The 13,493-nt window shown below is 48.6% G+C and overlaps 1 pseudogene across 1 annotated transcript in view; it reads right to left on the bottom strand.

The window, feature by feature from the left end:
- The window catches only part of LOC144756152 (E3 ubiquitin-protein ligase TRIM39-like), a 189,951-nt pseudogene that overhangs the window by 69,688 nt on the left and 106,770 nt on the right, over positions 1-13,493 (bottom strand). The window contains exons 6-7 of the transcript XR_013595083.1: positions 13,234-13,355; positions 203-229 (exon numbers count right to left, since the gene is read on the bottom strand). The product of XR_013595083.1 is annotated as an E3 ubiquitin-protein ligase TRIM39-like (transcript). The remainder of the gene's footprint in view (positions 1-202; positions 230-13,233; positions 13,356-13,493) is intronic.

The following is a 13,493-nucleotide window of genomic DNA, read 5'->3' as shown; positions in this document are numbered from 1 at the left end:
CTGCCAAAGCATGAATGATACCACAACAGTAAAAAATAGCCCATGTGATTTGCAGCGGAGGCCTTCCGACATGCTGCACATTGTTAATATAGGAATGATATAAAAAGAAAGCACAGAGGCTCAGAGGGCAGATCCTTTGAAATAGTTACAACACGGAGAAATGAGAAGCTAGCAATAAAAAGGAATGACCATCTTTATTTACCTGCAAAGCTGCTGACCCATCTCCACTCTAGGAAAAAACAAAAAGGAAACAAATTGGAAAAAAAAAAGAAATAGCACATATACAACTTAAATCAGAAATTTAAATAAAAAAAATGTATATTTTCAGTGGAAATGGTCTTAAATCTAAATCATAAAAAAAGTCAATTTAACTTAAACCCTAACGCATGCTCCCACCCGAAAGTCAATTTACCTTAAACCCTAACGCCTGCTCCCACCCCAACAGTTCACCATCCTTTAACCAAACCCTAATTCTAAACAATCCATAAAGATACCATAGGCTCACTGTTTTCTTTGCCTCAGCCTAAACCCATCTTTACCATAACCCGAACCTCATGCCTTACCATAACCATTAACCTAAGATGATCCTTTATCCTAACACAAACCCATATCCTTACTGTATTCGTTAATCCTAAACATTATCTATAACCCTTACCAACTACCTTACAATGTCCTAAAACCAACCCTTGACCTTACCCTTAAACAGATCCATTCAAAAATCACTTGTAATTCATATTGTAAGTATAAAACTATGTTTTTATAAAACACATTTCATTTAAAAAAAATTAAATGCAACCATTTATTTTAAATAATTATCGATATATTACAACTTTTTTGAGCCATGACTTTTTGCATTTTTTTTAAGTATATTTTTATTGTCATTTCATAATCTTACAATCACAAAGTCCACAAACAACAATCATCTCCAGTAGGAATTAATTCAAGCACTCAATATTGCATTGCACATATGTCAGCCTATCCTAGCCCACCGTTATTACAATAGCGCAGGGAACGTCGGCCTCTTCAGTATCCCCCAGTTGTAGTTCCGTACATTGCTAGCACACTGTCTAGCTCATGGGTACTCACAAACTTTCTCTCGGGGGCCAAAATTAAAGTGTGGTTTGTGGCCGAGGGCCGCACCGGTGGGGGCGGGGTCATTGGGGGGCGGAGTCATTAGGGGTGGGGTTAGAGGGGTTAGTAGAGCGGGCGGAGAATCAGAGGGCGGGAATAACCAGAAGATTGGGCCAGTGGGCAGAGTCCGGTTTGGCCAAAAAGAGCAAAACATCCCAATGTTTAGTATTTGCTGGCATTTCATAGCCCAGTTACATCTTATTACGTTATATAATTCAACCAATGCAGTTTCTTAAATATCTCCAGCTAGCTGAAAGTACAAAGAAGGAAGCAAGCATTAGCAAAGCCAAAAGGTCTAGCCTTGGCAAGCTTGCAATGAATTGATAGCTTGCTGACGTCTTTGGCCCAGTCACTGAAAGTGCACAGGTGCACTTGCCTAAATTCTCAATGTGTTTACATTTTATAATCATGGCTAGTAACAGTGTTTTCAATATTGTAACACAGCAATAGCTCACTAATATTACTGCAAGTAATGTCTGTGACACCACTCCCATTTGTCATATGTGAGTTCCTGTTTTGATCTAACATTACTACAATGGCATGTGAGACAGGTGGGGAGAAAAGAGAGATGATATCCCAGCCCTAACGGGCAATGAGTTCTGCGGGGCTTTTCGAATCTCCACTCTGGGTCTATTTTATAGCACTCAGTTGCTCTTTACAGTACCTGGATTCTTAGAGGATGTCATCAGGTAATCCACGTATGCTATCTAACCCCACCCCCTTTAAAAAAATGTGTTCAACAGAAAAGAAGGATTGGACTGGAACCAACAGAGCCAAGGTTCATGAGATGTTTCCCTCTTGGTTCCTTTGACTGGTCTGGCTGCATTTTCAATCACTTATTTGTTTAGGCCTGGGAGGGGGGGGGAATCTCTTGATCCGAATGACCATCCTTTCACCTCACTAAAGACAGGTCAGCATCATCAGTGTTAATTGCAACCTTTATGGGAACGCTCTTTACAGCCCCAGTGCATGTGGGCAAAAAGTAAGAATTAATCTTGCACCGGCACAAGCCTGTCCCTCCATAGCATTGGTAGTATTGTACTGTAAATATATATATATATATATATATATATATATATATATATATATATATATATATATATATATATATATATATATACACAGCACTTCATACCACTAACGAGGCACTGAAGTGCTCTGTGGATGGTGTGTATACCTCTTCATTGGCTTTTGCTTAGTGTGAAGCCTGTAGGTTTGTAGTGAGGCCCTTGGAGAATGTGTTCCGATGTGTGGTTTTACCAGACCTTTGATCTTGTTATGTTATTATATGTCAATGAGATTTGATGTGAAAGGTAGCAAATATAAGGCATTTATATGTTTGGTTGAAAGGGCGAGGATGTATGCTTTGACCTATATGGGGAGTATTTGGGGTTGTGTGTGATTGGCTGTTCATGTTGTGTCACATCACTCTTATAGCAGCACTTGTGCATTAAGTGGAGTAAAGGAGAGCGAGAGATAGCTTTTTTTTTAGGGAGTTTTATATAGCACAAACTCGACCCGAAGGTATCAGAGCGCTTTACACGAACACCAGTTGCCTCACAGAGGGACACATTCATTTTGTTAGGCACGGGAGATTAAGTAATTTGCCCAGAATCACAATATGTTGAGCTTCTCAGCCGAGACTCGAACCTGGTTGCTTAGCCTGGAGGTCGACAGCTCTAGCCGTTAGGCCACATCAGCTTGTTAGTATATCACATAATGCACAACTTAATCAGTTCTACACACTCATGTAATAACTATTTAACAAAGCCCCCTATCCAGATAAGTGTTTACGGGGGTGGCAAGGTCTCAGTCTATCAAATAGAAATGTAAAACATTTAAAGCGCATGGAAGGGGTGATTATACCGGACTGGAAACAGAAAGCTGGTCTGTAACATATTTTAATATCTCCTCCTGTGCGCCATACATGTGCTCTCCTGCCGTGGCCGGGTGCAACTCTCCCTAACATATTGCATATTTGGCTACTCGGATCAATTTCAATTACAAGTATCTCACTCTGGAATAACGTAAATAACAAATAACGTACCTTCGGATTTACAGGGGTGGTGAAAATACAGGTTTCTTCCTCTTCTTTTGTCCAACCGTATTTCACACAGTAAATGACACCCCGAGTAACAATTACCAAAAGCAGTGGTGACAGCCTGTGTGTTACGGTAATTAATGTCCATTGAATGCGGCACACACGTCACCCGAGGTCTTTTCTATCTGTTGCATTTCTTCCTTTCTCGCCAGGCACGCTGCTAATACACATTACGCCCGGATCACCATAAGAATTCAACATCCATTGCTGGAGGAGTTGAATGAGTTTTTAAAGTCGGGGCCCAATGGTATTAACTGCGCACAGCTAGGGGCTCGGCTTCAGAAATGCGCGAACCAGCTGCAGCCCCGGAGAGATCACAAGGGGAGGGGGGCAGGGGGCGCAGCTTCAGAGGAGGACAGCGCGGCACCCCAGCCAGGACCAGGGTATGTAAACAACAAAGGTTTTCCAGGCGCCAGGTGCCGGGTGTGACGTCCCAGAGGCTAAGGCCAACCAGAGGCAAGCATAAGCAGAGAAGATGGTCGCAGGAGCAAACGCTGTGAATACGTATTGAATACGTATTCACAACGTGTGCGCCTGCGGCCATCTTCTCTGTTTAAACTTTACATGACGGGCTGGTATGGCAGCAAGGTCCGAGGGCCGCCAATTAAGGCCGAGCGGGCCGCCAGCGGCCCGCGGGCCGTACTATGAGTACCCCTGGTCTAGCTCATCTCACCACCATTCATGGGCTGTCGTCTGGGGTCCCTGTTGCGTGTGGTGGATCGCAGAGATTCCCCCGGGACTCATTCCACCTCCCCCAAATTCTGGACCACTTTTTGGGACACCCTCTGTGAATATAGACTTTTTGCAATTTTAAGCAAACACAGTATAGAACATAATTCGAGGTCCTGTGCATATTTTAGTGCGAAGTTTGAGTGTATTGTCTGCAAGACAAATACTTTTGATTTTCACGGCATCCCTGTACTAACAGGACTGCTGATAAGTTTTGTGTGAAATATTTTGTTTGCTACATCACGCTATTTCCTGATGCACTGCGTGTGTGACAACCACTAGTCCTTCCCAACTCCCGGTTGCCTGAGACCATTGCTGCTGTATCCATTCCTAGAATGGCCTCATGTGTAATCGAATATTTTGGACTAGGTGAATGCAAGACGCCATCATTCCCATTAGCTTGCTCACCGTCCTCACAGTCAGAACTTGCCCCTTGCGATAATGACGTGCTTCCTTTAGTATCGCCAAAGTTCTCTTCCTGCTGGGGAGCACTTTGGCATGTATAGTATCGATGTCTGCCCCTAAGAATATCTTGATTTGCTCTGGCTCTGTGGACTATTTCTCCCAAAGAATCGAGAAGCCCAGTCCGGTCAGTGTTAGTATGACCTGCTGGATGTGTAGTTTGCATTGATTGTACAAACTTGCCTTCACGAGCTAGTTGGCGAGTTAGGGGTATACGTGTATCCCTTGCCTCCGTAGGTTTGCTGAGAGAGCTGATAGGCATTTTGTAAACACCCTTAGTGCGGATTTCAGGCCGAATGCCAGTACTGTGAACTTTTAGTGGCTTTGGTTGATCAAAAACCTTAGTAGGCGCTTGTGTTTGTTTGTTGATGGGGATGTGTAAGTAAGCGTCCTTTAAATGTATAGTAGCCATGAAATCTCCTTGCTGTATTTGTGGTATTACCTCTTGTAGGGAGGTCATCTTGAATCCTTGAATTATGAATTTGCTCAGGAACCTTAGATCTAGGATAGGTCTTAGCGTTTCGTGTACCTTTGGCACCAGGAAGTAAGTTGAGTAAACCCCCTTGTTCCTTTGGTTTTACGGTACCACTATTGCCTCCTTGCTAAACAATTCATGCGCCTCTAGCTGCAAGAGCGAGAGCTCCTTTGCTGAGTGTGCTTTTCTTCTTGGTCGTCTAGTTGGAGGTTATCTTTCTCACTCTATACAGTATCCGTATTATATGATGTTTAGTATCCATTCCTTCCTCCATTCCTGGATGTGACCTTTCTCCTTTCCTGGATGAAGTCTCTTATTCTTCCTCCTACCAGTGTTGAGTGTTCGAGGTACTGTTTGTTGTTGAACGTTTGGGTGCATCTTTTCTTTTTGTCTTTCCGCCCACCCCGAGGTGTTGCTAGGGTGGGGGCCTGATGCATGGCGGAGTCACTTGGTTGACGGCTGTTGTCCTCCCCTTCGTGTTTGTCCTCGTCCGATTCCGCACCCTCAAAAGGACTGTCCCCGGGGTTGGTACTGCCAGTTTTGCTGCTGCTGTCCCTGCTGCTGCTGGCCTTGGTTGCTCCATTGGTAGCCTTGCTGGAACGTTTGGTGCAATGTGGTCGGCACGTTGCCTCCACTTCTACCACCTGGCCTCCTTGTGGGTGTGCCTCTTCTCATTCCCCAGAACTGTAACGCTCCCATGGACCTTGCTGTTTCGTTGTCCTTCTTGAGCTGCGTCAACTTGTCGTCCACTGGTGTGCCGAACAGTTGCTCTCCATTAAAGGGTATATTTTAGATGTTACTTTGTACCTCTGGCTTGAATCTCGAAATTCTGAGCCATGCGTGTATTCACTCAGTCACTCCTATCATCATTAGCCTCCTCGATGTTTCTGCAGCATCCAATGCCGATTTCAGGCATGTGTTCGCCATGTTCTTTCCTTCTTCTACCAGGTGAGCTGCCCTTTGTTGGTACTGGTCTGGTGGATGCTTTATGAGCTGCCCCACTTCATCCCAGTGTTCAATCAATCAATCAATCAATCATAGCACTTGTATAGCGCGCTACTCACCCGGAGGGTCTCAAGGCGCTTGGGGAAAGGGGGCCGCTACTGCTCGAACAGCCAGGTCTTGAGTTGTCTCCTGAAGGCGAGGTGGTCCTGGGTAGATGGATGGGGAGGGAGTTCCATGTCTTGGCCGCCAGGTAGAAGGATCTGCCTCCGGCGGTGGCTCTTCGGATGCGTGGTACGGCGGCGAGGGCGAGGCTAGCGGATCGTAGCTGGCGGGTGGGCGTGTGGAAGGTCAGGCAGTCGTTGAGGTACTTGGGGCCCAGGTTGTGGAGAGACTTGTTGTGCTTGGGTGAGGAGCCTGAACGTGATCCTCTTGTTGACGGGGAGCCAGTGCAGGTTCCTCAGGTGGCCGGAGATGTGGCTGCGTCGAGGGATGTCTAGGATGAGTCGGGCGGAGGCGTTCTGGATGCGTTGTAGTCTTTTCTGTAGCTTGGCTGTGGTTCCAGCGTAGAGGGCGTTTCCGTAGTCCAGCCGGCTGGTGACGAGGGCCTGGGTGACCGTCTTCCTGGTTTCGATCGGGATCCAACGGAAGATGCGGAGGGTGTGAAAGCATGAAGAGGAGACGGCGTTGACTTGTCTGGTCATGGAGAGGGAGGAGTCCAGGATGAAGCCCAGGTTGCGTGCGTGGTCTGTCGGCTTGGGGGCGGTGCCCAGGGCTGGGGGCCACCAGGAGTCGTCCCAGGCGGAGGGTGATGGTCCAAGGATGAGGACTTCCGTCTTGTCTGAGTTCAGTTTCAGGCGGCTGTTCTTCATCCACTCGGCGACGTCTTTCATCCCTTCGTGGAGACTGGTTCTGGCGGTGTCGGGGTCTCTGGTGAGGGAGAGGATCAGCTGGGTGTCATCGTCGTAGGAGAGGATGTGGAGGTTGTGTTGGCGTGCGATGGCCGCGAAGGGTCTCATGTAGACGTTGAAGAGGGTGGGGCTGAGTGATGATCCTTGCGGGACGCCGTAGATGACTTTGGGTGCCTCGGAGCGAAACGGGGGGGAGGCGGACTCTGTTCTTCCAGCTAGGAACGAGATGATCCACTTCAGTGCCTTCTCTTGGATGCCGGTGTTGCTGAGGCGTTGGACTAGGGTGCGGTGGCAGACAGTGTCGAACGCGGCAGAGAGGTCCAGGAGGATGAGTGCTGCTGTTTCTCCGTTGTCGAGAAGGGCTCGGATGTCGTCGGTGGCTGCGATGAGGGCGGTCTCGGTACTGTGGGTGACTCTGAAGCCGGACTGCGAGGGGTCGAGGGATCCATTCGTCTTGAGGAAGATGCCAAGCTGTCTGTTGGCGATCTTCTCGATGACTTTGGCCGGAAACGGGAGGAGCAAGATGGGCGGAAATTGTTGGGGTCAGTGGGGTCCGGTGTTGGTTTTTTCAGTAGGGCGCTGAGCTCGGCATGCTTCCAGCTCTCCCGGAAGGTGGCGGTGTTGATGAGGTCTCGGAGTTGGGGTGCGATGGTGGAGTCGGCCTTGTTGAAGATGTGGTGGGGGCAGGGGTTAGTCGGAGATCCGGAGTAGATGGTGTTCATCGTGCGGGCTGTGTCTTCGGTGGTCACTGCGGTCCAGGTGCGGAGGGTGGCAGTGGGGTGCGTTGGTTCGACGGTAGGGTGCGAGGATGGTGTGTCGAAGCTGTTGTGGATGTCGGCAATCTTGCGGTGGAAGAACGAGGCGAGGGAGTCGCAGAGATCTTGTGAAGGGGTGATGTCGTTGTTGCCGGTGCGGGGGTTGGAGAACTCCTTGACGATGCTGAAGAGTTCTTTGCTGTCGTGGGCGTTGTTGTCCAGTCGATCCTTCAGAGATCTCTTCTTGGTGGTGCGGATGAGCTGGTGGTGCTTGCGGGTCGCGTGCTTGAGGGCGGTCATGTTGTCGGTGGTCCGGTCGAGGAGCCAGGCTTTCTCGAGGGTGCGGCAGGTCTTCTTGGAGTCCTTGAGTTCTTCGGTGTTGGTATGCGTGCCTGTTGATCAGGACGTTGGAATTTGCGCCGCGCAAATGTATTGCCGCATTTCTCTCCACTTTTCTCCCTGTGAGATCCATCCTCCTACTCTCCTCGTCTGGAGGTGGTCCGGAATTCGTGGGAACATTAGTCCTCTTCCTAGCAGCTGCTGCATTTATGGAGTTGGCTGCACTGACTCTTGGATGTATGCAGGGTCCTTTGAAGAATGTTTGTACTTCTTCTCCATTCTAGGTGTCACAGCTTTGCATACTGCTGGCTCCTTAAAGGCCTCTCTTCCCTGTTCCAGCACACTAGTGAGCATGGGCAGGAATTGGCTCCTAGTCTGTTGAGGCAGTAGAGTTTCCAGGAGGAAACATGCCTTGGGCTTCTCCTCCATTTTCACTCCATAAGTCTGTGCAGCCTTCTGTACGGCCATGTTGCAGATCCCTATGTCGTCTGGCGGCGAGGGCCTCGAAGGGTAAGTGTGTATGCCTTCTTCCGGCGATTCGATGTAGAGCTCTTGCCATTCCACGTCTTCTGCCCCCGAGGACGTCAAGTCCCGGTAGGATTGCAGATCTTCGTCGCCTTCTCCCTCGAAATAGTAGTCTTCTCCCAGTTCCTCGACTGGTTTGGGCGTTTTTGGCGGTTCAGCTTCTTCGTCGTCCCTTTCGACTTCGACCGCGGGTTTCGGTAGGATGGTGTATTGGCTCATCTCGTCAAAGTCCTTTTTCCGCTGTAGGATACTCGCCATTTCGTCCTAGAGCTTCCTCTTCTTCCTCTCCACCTCGGCGGCAAGGTCAGCGACTAGGGTTGGAGCGCTTCTCTTCTAGGAAGTCGATGACTGCCCTTCTTTCCTAGTGCCGAGATGTCCTTCTCGAGGGCAACCTTTGACGTTATTTCGAGCGTTTTTGCCGATTGGGAGTCCTTTTCGAAGGATCTGCTCGGTTGACGGTCTCTGGAAGCTGTTGCATTCGTCAAGTGTTTCAGCGGCAGAGCTCCCTTTGAGGACTTCGCTTAGTGTGTTTATAAGTAACTACATATATTTTAAACTAGTATATGTGATTATTGGTGTATATAAGTGAGTATATGTGAGAGTGAGAGATTAGCGGAGTTCCTGTATGAATAAGTATGTGTTTCTATAAGTGATTGTTCAAAAGAATAAGTATGTGTAAGTGTTTGTAGAAGTAAGTGTGGTGGTGTGTGTAAAACTGTATATGCAAGTAAATAGATATTGGATTCTTTATTAGCATGAGTGACTGTGTGAGTAACTATGGATGAGTGGCATGAATGGCAGTGTGTAACAGGATGTATAGGTGTAGGAGTACATATGATGAGTGAGTAAATGTATGAGTGACTGTTGGTGAATGAGTGGTTGTGTATGTAGATTTTAGAATTACTGAATAGGTTGTTGCACCTGGTATTGGTATGTCCATTGTTTTGAAATTTTTAGTTTCTATTTTTGTATGTGTGTATCAAAGGTTATATTAGGGTGAGAGGAGGTCTGCCACTCCATCACAAGGATGATGTCATGAGTGATGTAACATGTGACGTCATCAGCAGTGCATTGCGGGCGCGCGAGTAATAGTTAGCTGAACTAACTATAACGGGGGAATTTCAATGGTTTTGTGCTAGTGAAATGTCCAGCTAACTATAACGCCCCTGAAACCTATGGTATTTTTAGCGAATTTCTAAGGTTTTTTAAATGCTCATTTCTAACCATGCCTACAGAGATAGGACATGTGAAGAAAAGAGAAAACACACAGAAAGAAAAAAAACAAATGCAGAAAGAAGCAACAGAAGTCCTCAAAGACGAAGAAAAGTGCAAGAAGGAAAACGTGTAGAAAGAACAAACAAAAGAGCAGAAAGAAGCCTTGTTTCCAAATCATCCTGTACCCTCAACTTTTTCAGACGGATACTGGTGGTAACAGAATCTGACTAACCAGTGCTAGAGACAGTGCTATGTTAAAAGACACTTAGAATACAGTGAAAAAACCTACATACACTAGGGAACACTATGCGTTGGGGTCCCCATGTGATTAGCATGACCTCCTCTGTAAGCCCCTAGTATATAATAGAGCAGGTGGATTAAAACTACCTCTTAAAATGCGCCACAGGGCGTGTTTGCACCCGTCACCTCAGGCCCGTCCTCTCCCTTCACCACTGTGCAAACACGCGCTGTGGCAGTTTTAAGTTGGGAGATTAAGTCCCCTTGAATCCTGAGGGACCCTAGAGTCCAACTAGCCCACTAGGTACCTCCAGTAAGCGCCACAGAGCTGCGTTGCATAGCGGTGTAAAAAGGGGCACAGCCTAATCAACCTCTCTGTAGCGCAGTGGCTCTTTCTGAAAGCACCTGGTGGGCTGGTTGGCCCCCAGGGGCCCTCAGGTTGGAAGGGAAATTATTTCCCCAACTTAAAAAGCACCACATGTAGTGTTTGCACACGTCACCTCAGGCCCAGTCCCCTCCCTTCCCCACTGTGTAAATGCACACTGTGTCCGTTTTAAGTTGGGAGATTAGGACCCCTTGAATTGTGAAGGTCCCTAGGGTCTAACTAGCCCACTAGGTACTTCCAGTAAGCGCCACATAGCTGTGTTGCAGAGAGGTGTTAAAAGTGGCACAGCTTGGACCACCTCTCTGCAACGCAGCGCATTGGCGCTTACTGGAAACACCTGGTGGGCTAGTTAGCCCCCAGGGTCGCTCAGGATTCAAGGGGAATTATTTCCCCAACTTAAAACGTGCCACTGGCGTGTTTGCACACGTCACCTCAGGCCCCATCCCCTCCCTTCCCCACTGTGTAAACACGCCCTGTGGCCGTTTTAAGTTGGGAGAATAACTCGCTTGAATCCTGAGGGTCCCTAGGGGCAAATTACCCACTAGGTACCTCCAGTAAGCGCCATTCCAGAGAGGTGTAAAAAGTGTCACGCCCTGCAACACCTCTCTGCAACGCAGCAACACTTACTGGGAGCACCTGGTGGGCTAGTTGACCCCAGAGTCCCTCAGGATTGAAGGGGAATTATTTCCCCAACTTAAAACGCGCCAAAGGGCGTGTTTGCACAAGTCACCTCACGCCCGGTCCCCTCCCTTCACCACTGTGTACACGCGCCCTGTGCCGTTCTAAGTTGAGAGATTAAGTCCCCTTGAATCCTAAGGGTCCCTAGGCTCAAACTAGCCTACTAGGTACCTCCAGTAAGCGCCACAGAGCTGCATTGCAGAGAGCTGTAAAGAGGGGCGCAGCCTCTGAACACCTGTCTGCAACGCAGCTCCCTGGTGCATACTGGAGATACCTTTTGGGCTAGTTGGCCCTCTGGGACCCTCAGTATTGAAAGAGAATTAATCCCCCAACTTACATCTCGCCACGGGGTGTGTTTGCACAATGGTGAAGGAAGGGGGCGTTGTCTGAGGTGACATGTGTGCTAACACGACCCGTGGCACGTTTTAAGTTGGAAAATTAATTCCTCCTCAATCCTGAAGGTCCCTGGGGTCCAACTAGCCCACCAGGTACCTCCAGTATGCGCCAGAGAGCTGAGTTGCAGAGGTGTTCAGAGGCCACGACCCTTTTTACAACACTCCGTGGCGCTTACTGGAGGTAAGCGCCACGGGGATCCCATCCCCCCGGGGCCTGGCCATTTTTTTTTGTTTTTGGAGGGGGGCCCCCTCCTCAGGCCTATTATGGCCTTGGGGTCCCCATCCCCCGAGGCCGTCCTGCTTCTTTTTTTTATTATAAGGGGAGGAGCGCCGCGTGGCCCCCTCCCGGGCCACTTGTAGCCCCGGGAACCCCATCCCCCGAGGCTGGTCCTCTTCTTTGGGGACCATGGGGGGGTCCCCATACCCCCCACAGTCCCAGCCGGCTCCCCGCCTCCTGTGGGAGCCGGCATTGCTTTTCCACATGGGGAGAATCTAACATTCTGCTCCCCATGTGGAAAAGCAATCTGCTTTTCTTCATTGAACCGAGAGCAGGTTTCCCTGCTCTAGCTTCAATGAAGCAAAGCAGTTTGCAATGACAGGGCGGGAGCCGCAAGGCTCCTGCCCTGTCATTGCAAACAGCAGTGTCCCGGGGGTGGGCACCCCGGGACACTGCAGGAGCCGGCCCTGGGGGTGGCAATCCCCAGGGCCATGACAAGGCTCCAGGAGGGGGGCTGCGTGGCCCCCCTCCCAACATCTTCAAAGCCCCGGGGAGGTGGTGTTCCCCTGGGCTTGGGGGTCCGTCACGGACCCCCACATTTTAATATTAGAGCCCCGGGGAGGTGGCGGTCCCCAGGGCGTGTAGGGGGCTTCAAGACCCCCATACAGGTTTTTTTTTTTAATGAAAAAGAAGCCCCGCCTTGAGCCCCCCACAAATGTTTTATATAAGCCACGGGGGTGGCGGTCCCTGTGGCTGGGGGGACTGAGAGCCCCCCCCCCACCTATTTCAGCATAGCCCTGGGGGGCCAAGTCCCGGGGGCAATATGCATATTTTAATGGCCCTGGGGACCGCCACACCCCCCTAATTTAAAACTAAGCGCGGGAGTCCGAGCTTCGGTTTTATTCCTGCTGTGGCCTTGGGGGTCCTTGTGGGACCACCTGAGCAGACCTAGAGGGTCAGGGTGTTTCTACCCTGCCCCCTTTGCGTGTTTTTTGCATTTGTTTTTACTGCCTTCTTGTGCCTCGGTTCTACAGAAGCACAAGATGACTGCCCACACTTCCTGGTTTGGAGTGTTGACAGCCAATTAGCATACAGCTCGTGCTCGGCAGGGTGCACGGATCTTTCGAGGCCATAGATGTGTGGTTTTACTTTTGATTTTCTCAGGAACTACTTAGCGGATTAACACCATTTAAGCAAAAGGCACGGCCCTAAACCAAGGGCTACCTCTTTGCCAAATTTGGTGTCATTCCGTTCAGCAGTTCGGGCTGTAGCTGCGATTCCTATGGGAAATTGCATGGGGGAAACACGTTTTGGGACCCCCTTTTTTCTCGCTCCCCCGATTGACGAATCACCCCGAGACTCTCCGGATAGGAGCGGACCGGAGCGGGCCATACGTTTTGAAAATTTGGAGAAGATTCGTCAACCGGCGCAAAAGTTATTCCAAATAGGATGTTGCGGATTTCCTATGGAAAATAGGTCCCAACTATAACTACCTACTGGCGACTGCCAGTAGGTAATATAATATACATACATACATATATACACACACATACACACATATGTATATATATACACACATATGTATATATATATATATATATATATATATATATATATATATATATACACACACACACACAATACCAAATTAATTTAGTGGTGATCTGATAAATACAGCCATTTACAGTTTACTGGACATTTAATAGTAACAATAAGTCAAGTTTGTAGTTTCTCACCCAATGATTCAATTATAATTATCTGCAGGTCCTTTTTCCCCTCCTCCTCCTCCTCATCTGGATTCTCTTCTTTCCTCTTAAAGGTGTTATAAGATGCATGCTGAGTTTTGATGTTTTCATACCTAGAAAAGAGCCAAATGGAAATGCTATCAAATACCCATCTCTTCAGGTAAGGGTAGTTGAGAAATCCTGTATTCCGATAAATGCAAGGAAGTAGAATACAGTAAATAGGTAGTGAGCAGGCAAGCAGATTCCCTACG

This window comes from Lissotriton helveticus, chromosome 5_1 (assembly GCF_964261635.1).
Source record: "Lissotriton helveticus chromosome 5_1, aLisHel1.1, whole genome shotgun sequence".
Lineage (NCBI taxonomy): Eukaryota > Metazoa > Chordata > Amphibia > Caudata > Salamandridae > Lissotriton > Lissotriton helveticus.
The sequence above is the reverse complement of the archived record's forward strand: the minus strand, read 5'-3'. Positions and strand labels throughout refer to the sequence as shown.